The sequence below is a fragment of the Myotis nattereri genome, assembly GCF_964212035.1.
Source record: "Myotis nattereri genome assembly, chromosome: 7".
Taxonomy (NCBI): domain Eukaryota; kingdom Metazoa; phylum Chordata; class Mammalia; order Chiroptera; family Vespertilionidae; genus Myotis; species Myotis nattereri.
The window spans coordinates 50233623-50261415 of NC_138082.1; the positions used below are offsets into that span (position 1 = coordinate 50233623).

The 27793-nt window shown below is 41.8% G+C and overlaps 1 protein-coding gene across 1 annotated transcript in view; it reads left to right on the top strand.

Moving 5' to 3' along the window:
• Window positions 1–225: 225 nt before the first annotated feature.
• Window positions 226–27793, top strand: part of LOC308522009 (sodium channel protein type 1 subunit alpha) — a 130384-nt gene continuing 102816 nt past the window's right edge. The window contains exons 1-2 of the mRNA XM_081095207.1: window positions 226–671; window positions 4792–4891. The gene's annotated coding sequence lies outside the window, so the exon portion shown is untranslated. The remainder of the gene's footprint in view (window positions 672–4791; window positions 4892–27793) is intronic.

Below are 27793 nucleotides of genomic sequence, written 5' to 3' on the forward strand. Positions count from 1 at the left end.
AAGATTTAAAGTGCCCTGATCTGGCTTGCAACAAGACGTTTAAGGAACATGAACACTCCTTACAATCCTTTAGTTATCATCCTGCAAACCAACTCACACCTCCAACTATTACTCTCATTACATACATACATATTCCCCTTACTCACCACAATGAGTTAAAGGCAGACAAAAGCTCTCGGTGGCAGCCTTTGAGTCATTACTTTGCGATACCATTCCCTTCATCTTAGGTGTCATGGCATAGTACTTTGCAGACAGCTATTCATTCTGCTAGGTTTGCTGCAAACACTGAAAGAGGTGTCTTGCACTTGCTGGAAGATTTAGCTTTTATGCTTCTGGTCATTCTTCCCACAAAAAGAATGAGACCAGTTTCTGAGCCATTCTTAACTCTCCTTAGAAAATATTTCAAAAGAGAAAGACAAGAAAGACTTCATGATTTTCACGCAAACTCCCAGCCTGCCTGCTTGCCTGCTGCTGCCAACACTTCTAACTCTTGCTGGTGATGACATTCAGCGAGCTCCCCAGTCCCGATGCTTCTTATGTAAGGCTGTCTAGGTCAAGTGTAGGAGACACAGTGCTGGCCTGTGAAAACTCATGGAACTGTTACCTTCTGATTAACACTTCAGGGGCTATGGAAGCTGGAGGAAGCTGAGCTTGTACTACATCTTTTGGGGGTAAATATTTTTGCATGATTCAGTGGTTTATATGCTATAGTCTTGGCAGATGCCTGTCAGCCATGCTGAGAGGTGCAGGGAGAAATTACTAAGAGATTCCAGATCTGTTAGCATGCTTGAATAAGCACAGTAAATGTGTTAGCAATCCTAGCTTTAAGCGTTTAAGGAGTAAATGAATCATAAATTAGGGTTTGTTTATCAAGCATCATCTCTAACCATCAGGGCATGAATGTTGATTTGACTGTTTAAACTCTGAATGCAATTCATTTGCTCGGAGGTGCTGTAGAAGAGATGATTAGATGTAGCTATTAGTTTGAAGAGATTTACTGCAGTTCTTGGCTACTGCATTGCTCTTGTCTGATTGCAAATTTGCTTCCCTTGTAAATGAGCTAGATGTTTTCCTGTATGTGTTTTCTGTTGTAATAACATGATAACAGAGCCTGCCAAACCTGGCAGTTTTGTGACTTCCACAAATAATAAATCCTGCCTACTTAGTACCAAGGTGAATACTGCAGTAAGAGCGCCATTCAATCCTAGCACTGAATGATGTTGGGTTAACTTCCTTGATTCAAACTGTGCTGTGTTTAGGGGACTTGGAGGTATGATCTCAGGTTTGACATGAACAGTTAGTTACTTACTCTCTGAATCAAAGTAGAAATGTATAGCGCCGATTCTGTTTTAGACTCTCACTGTGTCCTGGTGTGGGAATTCATTAGAATAGCAGGCTCTTGGTGAATGCTGCAGAAAAGCCTGGAGAAGTAGCAGGGTGAGATTGCAGCAACAGTGTGATATGGGCAAGGAATTTTAATAAGACTTAACCAGAGATGATGGTACAGCAGATGGCACCAAATTTAGAACGTAGCTGGATATTTAAACAACGGAAGACAAATGCAGCACATTTGAGAGGGTTTGGCTTCCTGTGCGCCCTTGGGCAATGAAGTTCAGTCCCTTGAACAGGATGCCTTGAGGTAGTAAAGTGCAGGTTGTGTAAACTGTCTTCATGATTGAAGAGCTAAGTGGGAAGTTGAATATTCAGTCACTGGGTGTCTCTCAATGGGGGCACTGTCACAAGGCAGGTAATTAGAGCACCTTCACTAGGTAAACAGGTAGTTTTAAGTCTCTGGAATTTCTTGCATTCATTTTACTAACTTAAAGAAATGAAAATGGGTGTCACTAAAATAAATTTCTTATGGGCTACTTTTCATTCTATTAATCATGATAGAGGGTCAGATATTCTTCCCTGTGGAGCCTGATCTGCGCGTCATATAATGAGGAGCAGCCCTGGCCCTGACTCACAAGGTGACAATAGCAACCCCTGGTTGTGACAAAGATATTTCCAGACATTAACACATGTCTCCTGAGGGAAAAATTGTCTTTCCCAACAGTAGCACATTGATTACTTATGATGGGAATATACCGCTTAACATTTTATGCTATATTTAATTGATTAAGCATGTACATTTTCCCCAAATAATTTGAGGAGACAGTTATAGTTCCTCAGGGACGGATTTTATCTTGCTGATGTCAATAGGCATTTTCCCCATAGACTTAGCTTGGCATAAGCGCCTCACCAGACCAGGTTTTATTCAGCGTGGCATACAGAATATTCCTCATAACTGTAACATTAAAAATGATGCATTCATACTTAGTTGTACTCACAATATTTGAGTTTACTTATCTTCAAGGAAACACTCAGTACTCAAATGGTCTATAAATGATTTTCATTTGATACTTTTTGTTTGCCCATTGTCTAAATGGGATTCTTCTTTTTAGGCAATGAAGCCTAAAAAGTTCTCTTAATGTCTTCATTTTTAAAGTAAAGGATTTGAATTAAAGGAGGTATAAAGTTAGTTTTGCTTCTGCTATCTGTAGTTTCTCTGAGGGAATTACCTTTATTGATTAATCTTTGCTAACATGAGATTACATCATAAAGTGATATTATATTTTTAGAACCTACAATATTAGGCTAACGTTTATGGAGTACCTGTTCTAGGCCAGTCAGTGGTCCTCAACATGTCACCTCCCAACTAGAAGCATCAACATCACCTGGGAACTTTTTAAGAATGCAGATTCTCATGCCTCACGCAAAACTTGCTGAGTCAGAACCTCTGGGGTTGGGGTGGGGGTATTTGATTTTTAACAAGCCCCCCAAGTTACTGTGAAGCATGCTAAAGTGTAAGAACCACTAGCTGGGCAGTACTTTGGTTAAATATTATGAAAAATAGGTTTCACTACATGCAATCAAGTGTACATTACATGATAAAATTCTCTATTTTTCTGGTTGCCCAGATTTCCTAATGTAAGCAGTTCTGTGTTTTAAAGTTTTATGCAATTTTGCATTTAGTACATCTTAAGCCTAAATTTGTCCATAAGAAGCTTTATTTTCCGACAGTTCCATTTTTTAGCTTTTAGAAGTTACATAGTGTGATGGGAAAAATGCTAAAGGATCTATCTCTTCGATTTGCTCACTGTGCGATGGGGCATGTGTCACTGACCCTCTCTGATGTTCAGTTTCTCATTTGTATAAAGAAAGGCTGACCTAAGCCAGGGTTTCACAACTCTGCACCATTCACTTTTTGGGTCAGATATTCTTTCCTGTGGAGCCTGTTCTGCACGTCATATAATGAGGAGCAGCCCTGGCCCCGACTCACAAGGTGACAATAGCAACCCCTGGTTGTGACAATTAAAAATATTTCCAGACATTAACACATGTCTCCTGAGGGAAAAATTGTCCTTCCCATCCCCTCACATCTTCCCTCCCCCCGCCCCATGTTCGAGAACCACTGGCCTAGGTTAACTCTACTATGTAAAGTTATATTATACTAAATAATACAACTGTATTATTTCTCCCTTTATTTTTTAAAAAAATATATTTTATTGATTTTTTTACAGAGAGGAAGGGAGAGGGATAGAGTTAGAAACATTGATGAGAGAGAAACATCGATCAGCTGCCTCCTGCACACCCCTTACTGGGGATGTGCCTGCAACCCAGGTACATGCCCTTGACCGGAATCGAACATGGGGCCCTTCAGTCCACAGGCCAACGCTCTATCCACTGAGCCAAACCAGTTAGGGCTTATTTCTCCTTTTAGAAGCAGACAAGTTAAAAATTACAAATAAGTAAGTATGTGTCTTACTGGTATAACACAGGTATAAGCTGGGGCCTCTACCCCCTGATGGTATAATTTGCTCAAATACCTAACAATTTCACAGTCAGGAAGTCCAAACACCTTCTGCAACTTCACGGGGATTTAAAGTCTTACATTATCTTCTGTGTCCTGGAGTCCTGGTTCCATGTAAAAAAGTGACCCAGATTCCAGCTCTCACTAGTTTCCACCAGAAAAGTATGTAATTATCTATACCAATTATCTTTGGGTTTTAATGGACTTTAGTAAGGATTTGGGTTTTCTCCCCATTCCCTCTCCTATCACCTTGCCCCTCCCTGCAAGATGTTCTGAGAGCTACAAATTCTTCTTCTCTAGGATACACAGTAGTCCAGCTTTTCACAGCTGTTATAGCAGCTAGATGTAACTGCCCAAATCCATCAGAGTTCAGAAGATCAAGGGCCTTTGGTTTAGGGCTATTTCCCCTTCACAGAAGGAAGTTGGGGTCATATTATATCACCATAAAGTCATACGACTGAGACTGATATTGAGTTTAAGTTTATTTTCATGTGTTTAGAAGTCATACTGAACGATAGCGCCTGGCTCTTAAAATCACATATTTCATGCTAGTCATAGAATTTTAAATTATATCATCCCATGAATTGTTACCTCAAACAATTCAGCAACTTAGTCCTGACTTTTTCTAAAGCTGATATGTATGATAGGAATAGATATGTCCATATGAACACATGCATAGACACACTTCACAAGTTAGAAATTCTTTTTAATTCACTGTGCTGCAAATTCAAATTAAGTGTTTTTCCAAGATATCTGTGAATTAGGGACTTAATCTATAATGTACATATAAAAATGTACCAGATATATATATATTTTAATTAATCAAATAGCTTATATGTAATGATTATATCTGTATTTCTAAATAATTTATACAAGATTCATTCTGAGACCCACAACATCCTCATATGAAAGGTCCCATTACTGTTTTCATTTTATAGATAAGGAAAAAACCCTTAAGATTTCCAGATGCCAAATCTACTTCTCTTTTCACTCTTCTACAAGGCAAGACTCAATAGTGTATGCAGTTTGAACACTTTGGTGAGTACACTATCTGTTTTTTGATAAATACCTATTTAAGAATCATCATGCTCCAAAATCATTCAGATACATAAGGGCTGATATGTGTTACCAAGTCTTTGCTTTAGTTGCTAAGATTAATACATTTCCCCTGACTTATCCTACATTGATGTGTATAATATACTTAACTAGAGGCCCGATGCATGAAATTCATGCAAGGGGCTTGGCCCCTGCTGCCGCCTCTGCCTCTGCCTGGGAGTGGTGGCTGGGGGCCTCTGCCTTGGCCCCCGCCACCGTGGCTTCATCCGGAAGGTGGTCCGGTCTAATTACCATATTACGCTTTTATTATTATAGATTGTTCTTTCTACATGTTACTAATGTATATGGAATGACTTCAGCATATCACTTATTATACTAGTAATCACATGTATTATCACTTAATGTCTCAAAAATAACCATGAGGATGGGAAAATTCCCCCTCCTAAAGGATGAGATTAAATTTAATTTAACATAAACTTGAGTTTCAGCAGATTTCCTGCACTGACCCAGCCACCTGCTCAGTCTTCCTGAGAATATAGAGCCATAGCAACAGACCTTCTTTTTCCACTGCTACACCCCAGTGCACGGCACAATGTGGGGCAGATACTGAGTCTCAATAAATGTTTACTGAATGAATGTTTCATAGTTGTCATTGCTATCTAGTTCCATTATATTTTGGACTTTACATAACATTATTCACTAAGTCATTTAAATACCAACTTACAAATGAGATCTAAAAGGAACAATCAAATTCTAAAATAAATAAATGGATCATTTATGGCTGCCATATATATGACTCTCAAACATTCATGCTACTTTTATTTAACTTGAGAACAAAATTGTTTGGGTTTGATATAGAGACTTTCTCAGATTTACATCCTGAAAAATTATTTTCAACATCAAGTATAAATTCTTCCTTTAAAGTACTAGTTTTCCTAAACCAGATCACACTGCCACTGGCAGCTTAGTTTGATCTTAAAGTAAATACCTGAGAACTTGAAAGATCTGTTAATCCATCTTAGAATATTAACTCAGAAAATTTTATTAATAATAGAAGCTAAATTAAACACATATTCAATGAGTGAAATCCAAATTAACTGATTGTATATGCAAATTCCATTTGTCTGAAGCTGTCACTCAACTTAGTAGTAGTCCTCCATTCAGAGTGGAAGTTGTCAACCGACATCCCATCCCTGCAGAGTTAGGGATGTGAGCTTGTTGTCAAACAGTGCCCTTCCTTTCCACTGGTTAGCTCCGTGACCACAGGCAATTTGTTTAACCTCTCTGACAGTCTCAGTTTCTTCAGCTGCCAAGCAAGAACCAGACTATCTCCCTGTCAGAATTTAAAAGAGATAATGTATCTAAGTGGTTTATTACAGTGCTTTTCACAATATTAAAAGTATTAAGAAAATAACAGTTTATACTCCAAAACATATCAGGCATCACATACTCCCAAACATATCAGGCTGTCATAGGGAGTCCTCCTAGTCTTTTCTGAGCAACAAGGACATTGATATCAAAATTAGGATTTGGGACTCAAAAGATGCTAGATTCAAGGATTGAGGTTCGAAGAACTGATGAGCCAGGAAGTAGTGATTAGGCAGGGCAAGGCTAACCCATGATGGGTGAATACCTGGATTCCCTCACCCTGTCCCTAAAGATACTTTTCAAAATGCAATACCCTAAGATAACTAGTCAGCCAGATGTCCACTTTTTTTCTAAAATGTCAGCCCCTATTCTTAAAAAATCAGATTATCAGGATAAATAATCCTTTGAGATATTTAAAAGCCTACGAAATGTAGAATTTTTTCCCCTACAGTTATTAGGAGGACAAACAAGTATTACTGAAAAAAGAAAATTTAATTACAGATTTTATTTATTTTGAAAAAAAAAATAATTTGGACCTAAAGATAAACCAAAACAAATTCTACCAAGCTAATGTGAATTTTTTGACAACAGAGCCTGAATGAAATAATTCCTCAGAATTTTTTTTCTAATCTTAATAGTCTGTGTAAATAAGTTTAATTCTGGAATATGATCATATAAATAACAAACAAATCCAAGGTGATCCTATTTAATAGGCCCATTTAGTTTATGCATTGATAATTAATTATAATGACTTGATATTGACATTTTATCATTGTCCTACAGTGCATCATTGGTTACATATGTCTCGGGATCTAGACCAGTGGTGGCAAAACTATGACACTTCTGACACACGAACTCATTTTTTTGGTAGATTTTTCTTTGTTAAATGGCGTTTAAATATATAAAATAAATACCAAAAAATATAAATCTTTGTTTTACTATGGTTGCAAATATCAAAAAATTTCTATATGTGACACGGCACCAGAGTTAAGTTAGGGTTTTCAAAATGCTGACATGCCGAGCTCAAAAAATTCGCCATCACTGATCTAGACTTTATTTGATAAATATGCTCATTTATGAAAAATCATTGTTTCTTTTTTTTAATGTGTTTTATTGATTTTTTACAGAGAAGAAGGGAGAGTGATAGAGAGTTAGAAACATTGATGAGAGAGAAACATTGATCAGCTGCCTCCTGCACACCCCCTACTGGGGATGTGCCCACAACCAAGGTACATGCCCTTGACTGGAATCGAACCTGGGACCCCTTCAGTCCGCAGGCTGACGCTCTATCCACTGAGCCAAACCGGTTAGGGCCATTGCTTCTTTTTCAAAGTGGCATTATACTTATTTTTATGTCCAGAAGAGTGAAGCAGTGAAATAGGATACCTAAAAGACTTGTCAATATCCTGTTAGGATTGTCTCATTTGGGGATACAAGAAAAATAGAACAGGTGTCAATCTTCCCTATGAAATTTCCTAAAAGATACTGTTACCACCTAATATTGGGGGAAGGGAAAGTGGCAGTAATAGAAAGAGAGTGTTGGTTTCAATTGTACAGTTTCTAGTGAAACCATTATAAAAATTTTTGTATTAGCACAGTCGGATATCAGAAAGAAATGTTTTGGTCTATAGATTTACTAAACATTTCCCCCTGACATAAACCACCCCTCCCACATGCACATCCACCTTGTCTAAGCAGGGTTTTAAGAACAAATAAACCAATTATAAGGATACTGCTAGTATTAGTCAGTGCCCTTGACAAGAATAGATGGCTCCCTCAAACTGGTGGAAAGAAAAAAACAAAATACTTGGTTTTAGCTTCTCAGCACCATATCCTCCTGGTTTCCTTGTGAACAGAGTCCCACCTTTCTGTAGCAGGTGTGCTGGGCCCTGTGTGATCTGGCCAACTTCCCACCTATCCAAACTGTAGCCACTTCCACAGATCTAACCTCACATCTGTCTGGAAACAGGACTCCTCTTCTCAGACTGCACTTTCCCTCTCTCCTCCACACATCTTAGTAAACTCCTATGGGAAACTCCTAGGTAAAGTCAGAACTTTTTTTTCCCAGTTAACAAAGAAAAAAATGTGATAATTCTTACTGATAGCTATCAACCTATGGATGGTTGTCAACACCAATAGGAATCCCCAATGTGGAGTGCAGTGAAGAAGAAAACTTTATTCATTGTAAAGCAGTTCAATGATAACACAGCAGGGCTCCGAGGCAGGGCTGAGGTCAGGCCCCTCTCTGGCTAGACAGCTCTGTTCTGCTCCTCTTGGGCTGCTTTGCCCCACACTGCTTGGCTCCGGGGAGACATCTTCAGTGTTTCAGCTCAGCCAGGGAGATGCAGTCTTCAGTCTTTGGTGGGAAGGGAAGTATATTCTCAGAACCAGAGGGAAGCTGGCTGATAGAGACAGACATCTCCACTCCTGGTCCCTGATTGGTTCATCCTCATGTAAATGAGGACTCCAAATCCTCGCAGTTTGATTGGTCCAAAAGGCACTGTCCTGATTGGACAGAGTCACTCTGATAGGTTGATGGGGATATAACTACACTGCTCCAATTAGATGGGGTAAGCCTCAGTCCTATTGGCTGAAATAGGATTCCAGGAACTCCTTCATAAGGGCTGGCTCAGATGGCAAACATACAGCACAAGGAGAAGTCCAGTGCAGAGGCACACAGTTCTGTGCAGGCTTCTCTCTGGAGTGCAGTTCGCGTGAGAAGCCCCTGTGTAGACATGGATGCTAGGCTCTGGCTATTATTATTATTATTATTATTATTATTACTAGAGGCCCAGTGCACAAAAATTTGTGCACTCGGGGGGAAGGGGGAGCCCCTCAGCCTGGCCTGTGCCCTCTTGTAGTCTGGGACCCCTCTGGAGATAACGCCCTGCTGGCTTAGGCCTGCTCCCGGGTGGCAGAGGGCAGGCCCAATCCCGAGGTGCAGCCCCTGGTCGGGCTCAGAGCAGGGCTGATTGGGGAGTTGGGGCACCGCCCCCTGTCATGCACAGAGCAGGGCAGATTGGGAGGTTGCGATGCCACCCTCAGTCATGCTCAGGGTAGGGCCGATTGGGGGGTTGGGACACCGCCCCCTGTCACACTCAAGGCAGGGTCGATGGGGAGGTTGCGGTGCCACCCCGTGTAACGCACAGAGCAGGGCCAATCCGGGGATTGGGGCTCCTTACCCTGTCACGCACAGAGCAGGGTCGATCCGGGGGTTGGGGATCTCCCCCCTGTCACAGAGCAGGGCCAATCCGGGGGTTGGGGCGCTGCCCCCTGTCACACACAGAGCAGGGCCCATCAGGGGGGTTGGGGCTCCTTACCCTGTCACGCACAGAGCAGGGTCGATCAGGGGGTTGGGGAGCTCCCCCCGTCATGCACAGAGCAGGGTCGATCAGGGGGTTGGGGAGCTCCCCCCTGTCATGCACAGAGCAGGGCCCATCAGGGGATTGAGGAGCGCCCCCCTGTCACTCACAGAGTAGGGCCGATAGGGGAGTTGGGGCACTGCCCCCTGTCACACACAGAGCAGGGCTGATCAGATGGTTGGGGTGCCGCCCTCTATCACCCACAGAGCAAGGCCGATCAGGGGGTTGGGGCGCCGCCACTGTCACACTCAGGGCAGGGCCGATGGGGAGGTTATGGCTCTACCCCGTCACACACAGAGCAGGGCCCGTGAGGGGGGGGGGGGGGTTTGGGCGCCGCACCCTGTCACACACAGAGCAGGGCCGATCAGGGGGTTGGGGCACCACAGCCTGTCACACACAGAGCCGCAGGGCGATCAGGGGGTTGGGGAGCTCCCACCATCAGGCACAGAGCAGGGCTGATCAGGAGGTTGGGGCGCCTTCCCCTGTCACGAACAGAGCAGGGAGGATAGGGAGGTTGTGGCCCTGCCCCCTGTCACACACAGAGCCGCAGGGCGATCAGGGGGTTGGGGCGCTGCCCCCTGTCACGCTGATCCCAGTGCCGGGAGGCCTCTCGGCCCCGCTGATCCCAGTGCTGGGAGGCATATTACCCTTTTACTATATAGGATAGAGGCCTGGTGCATGGGTGGGGCTGGCTGGTTTGCCCTGAAGGGTGTCCTGGACCAGGGTGGGGTCCCCACTGGGGTGCCTGGCCAGCCTGGGTGAGGGGATGATGGCTGTTTGCAGCTGGTCACACACCCTTTAGGGTGGGGGTCCCCACTGGGGTGCCTGGCCAGTCTGGGTGAGGGGTTGAGGGCTGAAGCTCCCAACTGCTCCTTTTTTTCTTTTTCTCTTATTCTGGGCCAGCTTTAGCTCTGGCTCCAGCTCTGAGGCCTCTGCTGATGAAAGCAGGTATCTGGTTTGTTTGGGTTCTATAATCGAAACAATGTATAACTCCAGCTCTGAGATCCCTGCTTGCTGAAAGCAGGTTTCTGGGGTTTTGTTTAGCTTCTATATTTGTTACAATGTTTCAAACTGCAGGCTCAGACGCCAGCAAGACAGGCGGGGAATGTTGGTTTCCTCCATCACTGAAGCAAGCAAGCCTCATGTTAGTTTCAAGCTGCTTGGCTGCCACCCCCCATCTTGGCTGGCAGTTAATTTGCATATCACCCTGATTAGCCAATGGGAAGGGTAGCAGTCGTACGCTAATTACCATGTTTCTCTTTTATTAGATAGGATTTAAATTTGAGCCCAGTTAGCCACCAGGAACCCTTCTTATTAAGTGTCTTCTTTTAGGGTCCACATGGCAAAGGTATAAGAAACAGGTATCTTAATGCTATTGCTGCTGGAGTACAAAATGTTGTCAAAATTTTGGAGGGAAGTTTAATATATCTACCAAAGTTAAAGACACTTACCCTTCCACTCAGCAGAGCCATTTCCTGAGAATGAAGCCTACAGAAAAACAGTACAAGTGGGGAAAGAGCTTATAAAGTGATGTTTTATACCAGCATTGTTTGAAATAACAAACAACCCAAAAAGCAAAAACAAACTAAAAAACCCTAAAAATAAGTGTTTATCATTTGAGGACTGATTAAATGTAATTTTTTGAAAGTAAAGTACTCTAAGTAATAGCAAGGTAAGGGATTCAAGGTAAATTATGTGCATTAAACAAGTACTTTGTCAATTCTGGAAAACAAAACAAAACATATATTTCAGATGGTTGGATAGCTATAAGAAATTTCAGAAAAGTTGCAACAAAGTTGTTAACAGTGACTTCCTTTGCAGAATGGGCCTGGGGAAGGGAAAAACTGAAAAGTTAAGACCCATAAAGGACAATTGACATTCAAATGTTACGCGAAGGGTAGGTTAGGAGTTTTCTCAGTGGAAGAAGGGAAGTGCCTGACACAGACTTCCAAGCACACCTCCCAAAGGTGGAGGGAAGTGTCAGGGAATGGTGAGGAAATGGCTGATTTACACATTACGAGTGCGGAGAGACGTGGGTAGTCGTAAGGCTCTGAGGCGGCTATGACGGTCAGTGCCAACATTAGTACTTTTTCAAACTTTAAGGTGCACAGGTATCACCTTGTGATCTTGTGAAAATGCAAATCCTGCTTTAGCAGGGAAGAGTGGAACCCAAGATTCTGCATTCCCAAGAGATGCCCATGCTGGGAGTCCGCAGCCATACTTTGAGAAGCAAGTCTTTAAATTTAGAAAGTATGGTGTTTTTGTGTGTCTTTCGTCTTCACAAATATCAAGCCGAGCCAGAAAGCACTTTACTTTTTGTGTTCTGAAAATGAGCTGAAAAAAACCAGCTCATTGAGGATGATGCTTGCAACATGAAGCTTTGCCAGAGCAGCCTTGTTGTGAAATGTTCATGATCAGCAATTCTGCTTGAAGAGCCTCCCCGTTTGTAACAAATGTGGACTCTGGAAACTAAAGCAGTGCCAGACCGAGGCATGCTTCTCCCCTCCACTCCTCCTGTGGGGTTTATTTGTTGACTTGGGGTTGACATAGTTACATTCTGTGGAAGGTAGAAGAATCCAAAACAAATGAAAAGGAAGAACTGCCACCTGCCACCCTCCCAGCCCGCCACAGGCCGCAGCCCCCCCAACATGTCTGGCAGAAATCAGGCTGTAGATCTCCTGCACACCTACCAGCTATCTTGGTTTGGCCACACGGAGAAATGCCTTTCCTCCATTGCATCCTGAGTGAGTGTAATGCGATGTAATCCAGGCACTGGGGAGCAGCTCTGTCATCTCCCACTTGATTGCCTTTATACTTGGATCCCAGAGACTTACCACAATGAGTTTCATAATGTGATGTTGCAGAGGTTTTATATAAAACAAGACAGTGGGAACTTGTGGTAAGATCGGGTTCTCTGGAGACAGATTCTCGGTTTCAAAACCACACTTAATCATCTCTTACTGTGTGACCTTGGCCAAGTGACTAAAACATTCTGAGTCTCAGTTTCCTTATCTATCAAATGGTGATAATGATTTCAGAATCCATTTCATGAGATTGCTTTGAGGTTTCCATATTTATCAATTATTACTTCTCTTAAATCATCATTAGAAATTACTTGAAAATAGTGATGTTATATATCAATATATTTATTTCTGAGTACCTACAGTATAGTAGGCACTATGTTGAGTTAAGGTATTCATCTCATAAAGATGTTATCTCTGCAAAATACTTTACATTCATGTGTTTGCTTTTTAAAGCCAAAAAAGAGAGTGCTTTTAGAGATAAAATGGGGCACAGTTCCTCTCCCCACTTCTCACCAGCCCTTCGCTGGTAGAACTTGCAAGTTACCCTCCCTGTGGTTTTAAAGGAATAGAAGTCTTAAGAAGGACAGTGTGAATGAAGGGACTACACACAGAGAGGGTTTAAGGGCACTAAAACAAGATGAGGAGGTACCAAGAGTCATGCAAACTTGGGAGGACAAATATGCACATGGGAGGAACAGAGTTCAGAGCCCCTTGCGAGTGCAGCCGTGGAAGAGGGGCCACCCCAGCAGAAGCTGCTGAGTGCACGTCCAGGGAGGGGAGTGGAGGGAGTGAAATGCCAGGTAGAAGTGGGAGCAGGGGATGGAAAGACCCTTATCCCCTAGAGGGCACTTTCCGTGGGTAGACAAACTCAAGGAGCCTCACGTCTTCTTGCTTCTTTAGAGTTTTGCCCAAGGCAGGCACTAGTAGAAAACTGGAGGGTCCTCCCATCACACGCCTGCCTTCCAGCTAAGGAAGAGGCTGCATTCTCCTGTGGGTCACCTCCTGCCCGGCCTGCCAAAGCTCCAGTGTTACTGGAACCTGGTGCCATTGCCCTCCTCTCACCTGTTAAGACCAAGGGGGTGGCCTTGGCTCTTTTCATGGCTGGTCCCTGGATGCTTCCTCAACTATCTTCACCTAGTTTGTAAATAGTTTCTCTGTTAAATTATTTTCACTTCATTTGACCCCTTTTGGTTAAATGTGTATCATCTATTTCCTGACTGAAGCCGAGTGCAATTTTAAAGCATTTGATGTTTCATGGAAGGTAGCTCTGTTGTGAGTCCCTAGAGAGGAGACTGGGCAGATGAGAATGTGAGTAAAGGTACTGCTGTCTTGGGAAGCAGAGGGGAGAGGAACAGGAAAGCAGAAAACAGGAGTTAGGACATTAACAACCATGTGAAGAAGGGGAAATAATTAAGTAATTTCTGCGTTTCACTATTGCTGAAGTCATGTAAGTTTCCCCATTGTGTATTTGCTTACTTGCAGAAAGAGTAAGGGGAGGAGAAATATAAATGGTCACACCGCATGTGTGTGAATTAAAGAGGTGCAGATGCAGAAAGAGCCCTCTTCTGTCACCCAGCCGGCTCTTCCCCACAGGGAGTAGGAATACAGGTTACTTTAACGTCATGGTAACAACCAGAATGTATAGACTTTCAAAGGGACCAAGTGGGGCATGGAAACAAATATATCAGTCTCTGAGCTTCCTCATGTATCAAGTGCCATGGAAAATATTAAGGCAAAGTGTTTTTGGCATGTCAACATCCCCTGATGAGTAGAGGAATCTGTTTGTTTTCATCTGACTGCAGACCACCACATATAGGAGACTGCCACAAGCCTGGGAGTGCGGCTGCCCAGCGCCTCTCCTACCCTCAAACCCCCAGTGATCGCAGTTGTGTGTAAGAAGACATTCTAGTGCTCTACTATCCAATATGAATAGAGACAATCCCAGAAGCAGCAACTCAGTTCATGGGCCACAAAGTTTCCAAGGCATTCTGGCAGGACTGGGCTAAATGTAATGATCAGCTGGCTCTCCTTGAGGACTTCTCCCCATTTATTTGTTAATCTGTTCTAAAGAATCGGAAGCCCTGAAGGGGGCCCTGAATGACCTCTGTCCATTATTTGGCCCGCAGTGGAATTCTTGCTTTTCCCAAGGGGACCGAGAAGACATAGAATCATATGTGATTTGTGTAAATTTGTGAATAGATCTCTGAAGATTGAAACTGCTTAAGGATGTGTAAGCGATGTTGTTCACTGGGAGAAACACGGCAGCACCTAATTCTAATGACATGTGCACCCATTACGGAGAGCTTTGCTGTGCTCTTGGCGAAGTCAATGGCTTTCTGTGAAAAGAAAAAGATGCTGGAAAGAATTCTTTAAGGCAGGAGTGGGGAACCTTTTTTCTGTCAAGGGCCATTTGGATATTTTGACATTATTCCAGGGCCATACAAAATTATCAACTTAAAAAATAGCCTGCTATATTTGGTCAAACATTTAATTAACACACTCCTAGCGCCTTGGCAGGGCCAGACCAAATGATTTCGTGGGCCTGACGTTCCCCATCCCTGCTCTAAGGGAACAGGAACTACATGTTTGCTTATGCTAAATTATAGCAAAGTTCACTTTTATTCTGTAAAGAGCTGTCTTCATAAATATCAGTTATTTACTTCATTATAAAAACAGTCCTCTTCATTAAAAAAATCTAATTAGACCTCCTCAATATGTAGACAAAGTGATGTAGTTGATTTAAAGATATATTAAAATAGCAAACTGGCATTTAGGTTCTAATCACTGATCAACCCAACACTAGCTTTAACTGACTCTTCTTTGCAAAGTGGGGAAATTGCTACATTAATTAGATCATGCAAAAACCCAAGCATAATATTTAATTGACTTAAGAGGATGGGGAAAATCACATGTAAGCACAGAATAGAACCCAGCACAGTAACTCAGTTTTGTATGATTGTTCATGCATTTTTTAACAACTGACATTTATCTTTCTTTCCTCTCTTTATCCTTCTGTGGCAGTTCCTCTGGACACAATGCTTTATATATTATGATATATTTGATCTTGTCTCAAGAGTTTTATGGAGCTTTTATATATTTAAAGAAAAGGATAAAACTCAACCGTGTGAGACAAATTTTATTTCCATATATGAAAGATAACTGCCATATAAATATGGTTTCTGAATCTAAAGACACAGAAAATAAATTTTAAAAAATATATATTTTATTGATTTCTTACAGAGAGGAAGGGAGAGGGATAGAGAGTTAGAAACATCGATGAGCGAGAAACATTGATCAGCTGCCTCCTGCACACCTCCCACTGGGGATGTGCCCGCAACCCAGGTACATGCCCTTGACCGGAATCAAACCTGGGACCCCCCAGTCCGCAGGCTGACGCTCTATCCACTGAACCAAATCAGTTTCGGCAGAAAATAAATTTTTAGATTACATTTTGCCTTTTCAAAGACATTTGAGAACTTTATGACCATTTGCTTCCTGGATATTTCCTGGGACTGTCTTGGGGCCTGCGTTCCTGAAATCTGTCAGGGTTACATTCTGAGTAGCTGGTGCTCACACCCTTGAGCTTGAACCCTTTGTGGTTAATTAATATTTAAGATCAGTACATGGAGCTAGACCGAAGGACGGTCATTTTCTTTAACCTTTGTTAAAACTAATGTTGGTTAGTCCATCACCTTCTTAAACAGTAACTGCAATCAGATCCTCCATCGCATCCATCTCTCTGTCAAAACATGAGTGAAAATCAATTGTGGCATTTCTAGAAATATTCCACTCACTTCCATTTTGCTCCTTATGTGCTGATGCACCTACTCAATATTAATTTCTTTCATGTGGAAAAAATTTGAATGGGCTTTTGTGGCATAAAACTAGCTGTGTGACCTTGGACAAGTCACATCGCTGCTCTTGACATCATTCCTCAGATCCAAAATAAGAATCCTTGTCTGGAGGATCTCTGCGAACTCTGGAGCTCCACAGTTCCTCAGTGGTTATCATCTCTCTAAAGCAGTAGTAAACATTTTTTTGGTCAGTTGACATTGTGTTTTATAAGGTTTAAAAAGGTTATTTTATCCTACATATAAAGTTTTCTTGGATTTTATTCTGGAATTTTGATTCATCGAGTCAGCAGATGTCATCAGTTCAGAAAATACCTTAATTCAACCACAGACACTGGCATGTTTGAGAAATAAAATACATAAGACATTGTTCTTGCTCTCAAAGAGATTGGGGGTGGAGGCAGGTGGTGGAGAGGTACACAGATAAAGGGTAGAGGGGATATAACCAGAAAAGAGAAGGTCGCTAAGCAGAGGAAATGAAGGAAGCAAGCTGTCGAAGGTGTGATACTCCTGACTAATTTCGGGAAAGGCAGAGTTTGTTGTTATGAAAAATGCCATCAATGGCATCCTCAGTAGATACTGATAGTGGACTCTTACACCTGAGCTGAAGAAAAAATAGATAAATAATCCAAGCTCCCAAATAAGAAAGAATTTAAAATGGAAAATTCATACAGAACACTAAAGTGATTTTTTAAGTGGAGATATAATTAACATAACATTGGATTAAGTTTTAGGTGTATAACACAATGACCTGATATATGTACATACTGAGAAATTATAATGTGATTTTTTTAAAATATGTTGCTTGGTTGTAAAATCGAAGATGAATAATACTTATAAACTTATAAAAAGTAGTTTGGTAATTTAATGCCCATTTTGAACCAGTATTGCAATGCTGACTTCATTGGATGTTTTACATTCTTATATTTAATTCCTCTTTGAGAAATCAGGTTTGTATCTTACTGTGTCTTGTCCATAAAACTGATTTATTTGGTTTAGGATGACCATTATTTCCTTCTCCAACACCAATGGAAAAGGAAATTGCTATGAATCTTCCAACAGGAGACATTGCATCCTTAGAAAAGTTTGCCTATGGATTTATAATGAAATTATGGCTCTCATTGCTTTGGATGGAATGGCAGGGATGGCATGGGGAGGCTGAATGCCCTGATGTCCATCATGATCCCACAGCCTCCCTCCCACTTTAAAACACAGCATTGTGGTGAGGTCAGAAAAGCCCTTCCTTTTCTTCTGCTCTATGACTAGAGAGATTCCTGGGAGTCATTTTAATGACTTTTTGAAATTTTTTTGTAAAACCTTAAATATTTCTCTGTGTGCCCACAACATATTGGTTCTACAGACATGAGAAACATTTTAAAATAAAACCAGTAAGAACAACAATTCCAGTTATTTAGACTCAATACATTGTAGGTGGTCCTAAAAATGGCAGTCTACGAGTGAAAAAAAATCTCAACCCTATAATAGATTTGATTCAGTGCATTCAAGGGGGAGGGACATGAAATATTTTGATATCATGCTTGCTAAAATAGCTGATTTGCATGCTTAGGGGAGGATATATGGACTTTACCACAGTTTCAAATGTCTACCTTCTAATACTGGTGTTCCGAAACTAACAGACCAATTTTGTGCTATTAAGAAATTGTAACTTTAGCTTGGCTGGCATCGCTCAGTGGTTGAGCTTCAAATGAACTAGGAGGTCATGGTTCGATTCCTGGTCAGGGCATATGCTCAGGTTGTGGGTTCGATTCCCACTGAGGGGCATGCAGGAAGCAGCCGATCAACGATTCTCTCTCATCATCGATGTTTCTATCTCTTTCTCCCTCTCTCTTCCTCTCTAAAATCAATAAAAATATATTTTAAAAAAAGAAACTGTAACTTCAAACTTGCTAGAAAACTAATTGGCTGTAGTCCTAAAAGAGGGTTCTTAATTGCAGTTTCTGCATTTATTTATCTGCCGGGAGCCGGTCCATGCTTGCTGTTTCAAGGGACCTGGCATTTATGGCATACTGTTCTTAATATGTTTTCTCACCTTCTTGGCACTATGTGTTTTAACCAAGGTTGTTTCCCCAGGTAGGGATTTTCCCCTGAAGTCAGGGAGGGGATAAAACTCCTTAACTAAGTGCCAGGCAGGTAGTTAATCACTTTAACTACAAACAATCATGCTTAAGCTACATAATCTTTACTCCCTGGAATGGAGATAAGAAACGCCCTAACCTTTGTAATAGAGATTGAGAGGATTGAATCAACTGGTATAAATACAGATGCAACAAGACAGAAAGAGACAGAGAGAGAGACAGAAATTGGCACAGAACCTACACAGAACGTTCTCTAGAGACAGAAGAACTTCGCTGGAGAGAACATGGCAAAAGATCCTGGACAGAAACTGCCCTCAGAACCTAGAGACAGAACCTAGGCACAGAACCTACACAGAACGTTCTCTAGAGACAGAAGAACTTCGCTGGAGAGAACATGGCAAAAGATCCTGGACAGAAACTGGCCTCAGAACCTAGAGACAGAACCTAGCGAGAGAACATGGCAAAAGATCCTGGACTGAACCTGACTACAGAAATTGGCAAGAGAACCTGACTAGAACCTGGTGACTGAACCTGGCTTGAGAACCTGGACAGAAACTGGCTGAAGAACCTAGCGAGGGAACATGGCTACAGAACCTGGCTGGAGAACCTGGAGAACCTAGCAAGACAACATGGACACAGAACCTAGCTGGAGATCCTAAGCAGAACCTCTCTGGAGATCGAGACCATTCCTTCTTCACCGACTCCGTCTACGCCTTTGGGAACCCCTGGACCCGCTGGGGTTGGACCCCAGCATTTATCTAGTAACAGGTAAATTCACTTCTGGCTCATTTTCAAAAAGACAAATTAACATGGAAAGTAAAGATATGAGTTCATTATTTTCTGCTAGGAAATGGTTTTTATTTCTAAAATAGTGGCTGCTACAGGCCCCGTGTTAGTAAATGCTTGGGGGAGAGCAAGACATTGGCATTAAGTCTTTGCAGAATGCTGCATTATATGAAAAAGTATTGGGAAAGTCACATCTACAAAAGCAAAATTCTCAGTGATAAATTATGTTTACTGGGGAATCACATCAGTTCTGTGCTTTAGCTGAGTTCCATCTTCTGATCACAAAAGGGCAAAGTGAGGATTTGAAGTGAGGTGATGATACAGTGGCCCTATGGATTTAGAGTCATAAGGTCTGGGTTCAATTTCTGGCCCTGACATTTGCTATCCATAATGGAATCACTCATGACTCTATCAGAAGACCTGCCACCACCCACAGCCCCTGTGGCATCTCCATTAAATCCTCAGGGTCCCAAGGTCAACTCTGGGTACCAACATCCCCATCCCTCTCCTTCAGGGAGGAGTTAGCGTCTTGTCATTGGTGAGCCAAATTCCCAAACAAATTACTGAAGGATCTGTAAACATTTTCTGCCTTAAAACTCGAATGTAATTTATAATTCTGAGCAAAAAAAAAATAAAAATAAAAATAAAAAGCATAATTATTTGACCATTACTCTGGGAAATGTTTGGCCAAAGATCAGGTATGACCCCCGCCTCCCTCCATCTGCCTGCCGGGCCCCAAATTAGTTAACTCATTTTGTAAGGCAAGTGGGTATTCAGAACCTCAAGAGGTGGAAATCAGACAGAACGTTTTGATAACACATTCCTTTATTTTCTATACAACAAAATATCAAATAATATTCTGATATTAATCACACAGATACTTCAGCCTTCTGACATCGAGCTTTCTTTCAAAGTTCTAATTGCAACAGGTGATTCTCCTGATTTGGAACTGGGAGACAAAAGTAACTGGTGCAGCTTTTTCCATCTGAGACACCTCTCTTCCTCTTTAATGGCCAAGACTCACAGATGGTGATTACGTGCCACTGCCGTATTCCCTGACTCTTTTGGACATTGAATAGTGAACTGCTGCCACTGCCCCCCAAAAGAGCTGTACCAAAGTAATGATCCAATTCACATGACGGAAGAACTATTTGAGGACTAAAGGACATCTTATGCTTTCATCCTCTTTGCCTTGTTAGACATTCTCTCACAAGAAAGGTACAGCCCAAGCCTCTTAGCCAGTTTAGCAAGTCCATGCAGACACAGGTTAAAGTATTGTATAGACATGTATAGTCTTTCCATTATCTGAGATTACAGAGAATCTCTTGGATTGGCTAACATTTGGATGGGAGGGAAGGCTGAAGTTACCATTTCATTCTTTGAAACTAGAAACAGAACGGTGAGAAAGAGAAAATTGTATCTCAATAAACCAACTTGATTCACAAAGATTAAAAAAGTGCACAGATGGTTCCACAGGGAGTTTATAATTTTAGAGGTGAATAGGATATACATAAGACTCTCGGCACAAGGTCAAAAGGAACAAGTGCAATAGTGTTGTAGGGTAGCACATATAAAGTTTCATTTAAATTTATCTTTTGCCATATTTTATGAATAAGTGATTTCAGTGTATATTACACTAATTTAATAAAAACCTCACATTTTGTTTTTATGCCAGGCCTAATATGAGGAATATTTAAAGTTACCAATGTTGTTAAATTGCTTCAACTCGGACAAATGAAATGTCCTCTGTATAGAGTGGAGAGCTACTCATTCATTAAACATTCTCATTGTGCAATGGGAAGATGTTGGCCTTTTTTTCGGTCTGTTTATTCTCTTATGTCTAATGCTTTCAACTTAACAAATAACCATATTTCACAAAATGAAATGTGAAGTTGTTCTGTAATTAAAGAAAAAAAGAATTCTACCTATAGAGAAAAAAAAAAAAAAAGAAAGACATTCGAGAAAAGAAAGATTATGTGGCCTAAAAACATTGGTAGAATTTTTCCATATACAGACAGGGGGAAGGTCTTTCAAGAAAAGTCAAGGTTGTGAGCAAAGATACAGAAGTGAAAGGGGGTGGGGGTGTTTAAGCAGCGTGGCTTTCCATTTGCCTGAAGTGTCAGAGTAAACTCAACTAACGGAGGGTTGTTGATCCAGGTTGTTCATTGATGTAACCTCAGGAAGAGTGACTGGCATATAGCAGGAGCTTGAGGACATGAATAAATGACGTACCAGAATATGAGCAGCATTTATAGCTTTCAAGAGCGAGGGCCATTGGATTCCTGCAGTGAGTGAACTAGTTAGGACTCCACGGAGTAACAGAAAATAAGTTCAACTGAGCAAAAGTGGAGTTTACGTATATCTATCACGGAATCCCAAATCAGGGAAGTATCTGGGTCTTGGGAAGGACTGGAGCCAGAAACAGGAGGTCAGTCTGGCCCTTTTTGCCACTACTTCTTCCATCCCTGCAAGATTCCTTTGTCTCAGCTCCCTGGCCCACCTGGTCCTGAGTCTGCATGGGGAGCGAAAGCTGGACCCTGCAGCTGCTAGGATCAGCTGGTCAGATTCCCTCCCCTGCTCTGGTTCTCTGTAACTTGGAGCACAAGCTCATATCTGGAGATTATAAGAGGCAAAGCTATAGAGAGCACTGTTATGAGCAGACACTCAAAAACTTGTGCCCTATGATAAGCAATTAGAAGGTGTTAAAGCATGTGGCCAGGGCGTTCTTATTTTTATGCCTATATATATAAACCATAAGGACTATTCATATGGAATATGTTAGCCTAAGATTTTATTTATTTTTTTAAAATTAAATCTTTATTGTTCAGATTATTACAGTTGTTCCTCTTTTTCCCCCCCATAGCTCCCCTCCATCCAGTTCACCCCACTCTCTGCCCTTACCGCCCCCCCTCCACTGTCCTCATCCATAGGTGTACGATTTTTGTCTAGTTTCTTCCCGCACCCCCCATACCACTTTCCCCTGAGAATTGTCAGTCCACTCCCTTTCTATGTCCCTGATTCTATTATATTTCCCAGTTTATTCTGTTCCTCAGATTATTTATTCACTTGATTTTTAGATTTACTTGTTGATAGATGTGTATTTGTTGTTCATAATTTGTATCTTTACCTTTTTCTTCTTCCTCCTTTTCTTAAAGGATACCTTTCAGCATTTCATGTAATACTGGTTTGGTGGTGATGAACTCCTTTAGTTTTTTCTTATCTGTGAAGCTCTTTATCTGACCTTCAATTCTGAATGATAGCTTTGCTGGGTAAAGTAATCTTGGTTGTAGGTTCTTGCTATTCATCACTTTGAATATTTCTTGCCACTCCCTTCTGGCCTGCATAGTTTCTGTTGAGAAATCAGCTGACAGTGGTATGGGTACTCCTTTGTAGGTAACTGACTGTTTTTCTCTTGCTGCTTTTAAGAGTCTCTCTTTGTCTTTTGCTCTTGGCATTTTAATTATGATGTGTCTTGGTGTGGTCCTCTTTGGATTCCTTTTGTTTGGGGTTCTCTGAGCTTCCTGGACTTGTAAGTCTATTTCTTTCACCAGGTAGGGGAAGTTTTCTGTCATTATTTCTTCAAATAGGCTTTCAATATCTTGCTCTCTCTCTTCTTCTGGCACCCCCATAATTCGGATGTTGGTAGGCTTAAAGTTGTCCCAGAGGCTCCTTACACTATCTTCATATTTTTGGATTCTTTTTTTCTTTTTGTTTTTCTGGTTCGGTGATTTTTGCTTCTTCGTATTTCAAATCTTTGACTTGAGTCTTGCGGTCCTCTAGTCTGCTGTTGGAACTCTGTATAATATACTCTATTTCAGTCAGTGTATGCTTAATTTCTAGTTGGTCCTTTTTCATATCCTCGAGGGTCTCACTAGATTTCTTGAGGGTCTCACTAAATTTATCAGTGGTTTCTAGAAAATTCTTGAAAAACCTTATAAGTGTGGTTTTGAACTCTATATCCAATAGTTTGCTTTCCTCCATTTCTGTCATTTGTGGCCTGTTTCTTTGTCTCCACATTTTGGCTGCTTCCCTATGTTGATAGAGTGGCTTTGTGTGCTAGGTGTCCTATAGGGCCCAGTGGCTCAGCCTCCCCAATTACCTGAGGTGGACACTCTTGGTGCACCCCTTTGTGGGCTGTGTGCACAGTTCTGTTGTAGTTAAGCCTTGATTGTTGTGGGTATCACTGGGAGGAATTGACCTCCAGGCCAATTGGCTGTGAGAATCAGCTGTGTCTACAGTGGGAGAACTTCTTTGCTGTAGACACCCTTCTGGGGCAAGACTTGCTTCAGTGGAGCTTTGGTGCTCACTGAGTCTGCCCCCTGAGTGTGTCCCTTATGGATCTGAGGGGTTGTAATCTGGATGGTCCCACTCTGACCACTGGGTACACTGGCTCTTGGATCTCTAAGGAGGTGATAATTTAGCCTCTGCCTGAGTCTACTCAGCAGCAGCTATGGAGAGATCTGCAGATTCCTCTTCTTTGTTTGGGATTTGGAGGTGCCCAGATGAGGCCCAGCTGTGAAGCAATGCAAGCTGCTGTGGGGCCTTGGGCCTTCTTTTGGAAGTTCTGGGTCTCTCTGACCCAGCTTCAGTTTGTTAGGTAATTTTAGATTACAAAGGGCCAGGCCTTTCATATGCAAAAGCCACTTTGCACAGCTTGGGTGGGGCGGGGTCTCAGGGAATTAACAGGGTGGAGCAAACAGCTATGGCTGATCCTCAGCCCTGCCCTGAGAGGCCCCGGGTCTCCGTGTCCTGGTAATCACTGCAAGCACCTCTGAGAGAAAGCCACCCTCGAGTTCAGCCCGATGCCAGACAGTCCAGTTTCTCCCCGTATGAGTCTGCATCCCCAGAGACTCACCTGGAACTGGAGTTCAGGGCCATCTGGAGCTTGTGTCTCCCTCCCAATCGAAAAAGACAACGGCATCCTCAGTTGCCTGCCCTTTCCGCACCCACCTCCGTACCTCTGCACTTTACTTCCGCACCTCCTCTGAGTCTCAGTGTTTAGCCTAAGATTTTAAAAAATACCTGTTAGTTGACATATTTTCCATTCTTTATTTCTACATCCTGGTAATTATTTACCAAATATTGGTCAACTGACTCTCCAGCTCCTTTCAGCATTGTCCTGACTCTACCAAAGACTGAGCAACACCACTTCCAGACACTGACTAACTTTATTTAATGTATTCATGCCACCTTGATTACCCTTTGGAGGATTTTTAAGCTGGGACAGGAAATGATTACTCAATTTCTTTCTTTTTAGAGATGAGAAGATGGGTCCATGAGTAATTTATAATTAAGGGCTAGTAAATGTTTTGCAAACATAGAAATGAAAATTACATTCTTGTGATTCTAGAACAAAGAAAGAAAGGCGGACTTTTAGTATGTTCTAAAGAACAATGGATTTGGGTCCCAAGAGCCTTAATATTATTGCTTTGCTAGTTATATGTGCAGCCTTGAGCCTTACTTAATATGGTTCAGAAAGCCTCAGAACTCTCAAATGTACCAGGAAAATAACTATAATGATATTAATAGTAACTATTGTACCATCCTTTAGTAAAAAATAAAATGTTGAAGGTGATGTCATTTAATAAATGGTAAAGAACATGCCATGATAGTTATCAACAACAAGTATGTTAGGTGGTAAACAACCAGAATGAAATATTTTGTACAAATGACTGCAAATGACTATCTACACTTAGTTAATTGTGAGCTTATACACCACCAAATGTTAAAGGCTGTTTCTGTTTTAAAGGACAGTAGATAACATAGGAAGCTCTAAAATCAGTTTCTGGAGTTATGAATAGTTTCACATAGGTTCTCCAATATCAGGAAAACCTGATGCATATGGCTTTCATAATTCTATCAATAAGTGATACTTAATTGGATTCAAAATTTGCTTACTAAAATATGGTCATGTAACTAAGCTTTAGGTTATGTCCACAAGATGGGGAAACATATTGTGGTAAAAGAAAAGAAAATCATAGACATTTAAAGTGGAAATATAATCTTGTTTAACCTCTCATTACAGCTAAAGATGAGGAAAATGTAAGTTTTCATAGAAGAGTTCAGTGACTTGCTCAAACGTATATGGTCATTAGTGTGGAGCCTGAAGTAAAACTCATATCTTCTCACTCTGAGCTGTTCACTATAACATAAAACCTATTATTTAAACACGTTATTAAAAATGAGTAAAATTTTAAGTAGATCCCCAATGGAAAACCGCAGATCTGTAATAAGTACCACCCAATTTTCTTCAGGTGGAATAAAACCACAAAGTTTTATTCACAAATTTTACAATTTGTAAAGACTATAATGATTCATAATGGGAATAAAATAATTCTTTTAAATAAAAATAAAATGCAAAAAAACAAAAAGGTACTTGCTATATTTGAAGATAGCTATATTTAGTTTTAAATTTGATCATCTTTGAGTCATTAGGTATTTGGTATGATGGAAGTATTAGAAATGAAGGAGAAACAAGAGGGAGAAATAATGAGAGAAGCAAAAGGGAAAGAAAGAAGCTGAGAGGAAAGAGGTTGAGAAAGAACATGTAAATCCGGCTAATGAGAACATATCTAACGTTGGACCACTAGATGGCGATATAATGTAAGGTGCTTCCTCGACTTTTTTTTTTTTTTTTTTTTTAAACAAGCTATTTGCTGATTTGTATTAGGTACCATAGAGTGAGGCCGGGATGAAGCCGAGAGGATGCTGCAGAGGTCTCTGGTGCATGTGTGTATGTGTGCGTGTGTGTGTTTGTGTATGTGTGTTCTGCCCCAGTGAGACTGCAGCCCTTGTAAATCCTTGGTCACCTTTTACAAGAAGGAATCTGAGCAATTGCAACTGAAGGCACGTTGTTATCTGGTCTCTGGGAGATGCAGTTCCTCATTGCGGATGGATAATTTTCTTTTAAATCAGGTAAGCCATCTGGTTGTTTCGTTGCGATGTTAGACATATTCATTCCAGTTATTCCTTTGGAAAAAGAGCCCTTGGAAATACAGTTTGGGCTGAGCAGGAAGTCCATTTTTGTCTGTGAATTCGGACTAACTGTCCCCCTCCTCCCCTCTTCTCCTCCCCGTCTCCTCCTCTTCCCCTCCCCCTCCTCTCTCAACCTTCCATGAACTGAAATCAGGTTTGTTTTGCAGCTCTGCATTTTGATACAAGATGGGATTCTTTGGCCTGAAATAGCTTGGAACCTGGCCAGTTCTTGCCTTTGCTTGCCTCCATCCTATTCAAGGTCTCCCTTGAAGCCCCCTCCTGCACTGGGGCTTTGGAACTGCACTAGCTGGGAATAGAGGTCATGGTGTTCTTAAGGAGGGAGCACACATTAGATCTGTGTTAAGCCCAGGAAGGGAAGGCAGCGGACCGCTGCTGGAGCCTAGCATTGCAGGGGTGCTCAGCCTCCCCAGGCTGAGGCTGGGCTTTGGAGGAGAGATGCCTCATGGCTTGGCTTGGGCGAGAAGGGGACAATGATCTCTCCCCGCTAACTCCGATGGAACTGTGCTAACAAAGGAGCTAGCGGGCAGTGGGCACAGACCCTTTCTGTGGAACCAGATGGGAAATACTGAGTTACTTTTAATTAGACAGAGGTCACCATCAGCAATGATACTGCAGATGCTGTTCCGTTCCCAGTGTGAACGTCTTGCCTTTCCAAATGGCACAAGAAATGTCTCTGGGTGGATGGGAGGCTTTTCCGAACGTCTTCATTATCATGGATTCCCTCTCTCCTACCTGTTTGAGGCATGTGTGTGAAGACACCCCCACCCCACGTTTACTTCTCATGTTTCTTTTTGTTCCTTTCAGTTACTCACTGACAACTGTCACTCCTCTTTAACAAATGAGTCCAGATAGAGCGGTGGCAGTTGCTTTTTTAGGTGTCTGGTGAAATGATTAAAACCAAAGCAGGGTAACGTTCTGTCCATACGTGCATGTGACTAAATATTTCTGAGGTGCCAAACTTGCAAATTGCCAAATGCTGTTGCTATGACACTTACAATGTGGCTTCCTTTTCTATGGATTGACAGGTTCACGTGCTGTGGGCAGGTTTCTGATGCGCTAGTGTAGTAACAGAACATATTTCTCCATAAAGCCCTTTAAATCATCCCAAGAGGGTGATGCCAGACAGAAATAGGAAAATTCCATGCTGAGGTTGGTGGATTCTGCTTTAGGAGCAGTGGGTACCTTTCCTATTGGCTGCAATACCTGGCAGGCCAGGGTGATGCAAGTGGAGGTTCTGCACGTCCCTGGGCGTCTGACACGTTCTTTCCCCTCCTCTGTGCATTTGGGAAGCAGAATAACTACGATGAAAAACTCCTGTGACCCTCCTCTGTGGTTGCTGCTTTTGTAATTGCTATCGAGCCATTGCACCCTTCTTCTAGGAGCAGTGTTGCAATTTAGGCCTTCCTCCACAAAGCTCCTTGAAGAGATTTTTAGATGGTGTCTATTTTAGGAACATAATGTGTAGACAGGAATGGATGGCCACAGAGATTTACGGGAAAACAATTTCGTGGAGGGGTCGAAGTAACATTATAAACCACTAGAACAGAGCACAGTGGCTGGTTATATATCACATGAACCCAGCAACAGAATTAGATTCATTGAACTCACTGCAACTCGTTTG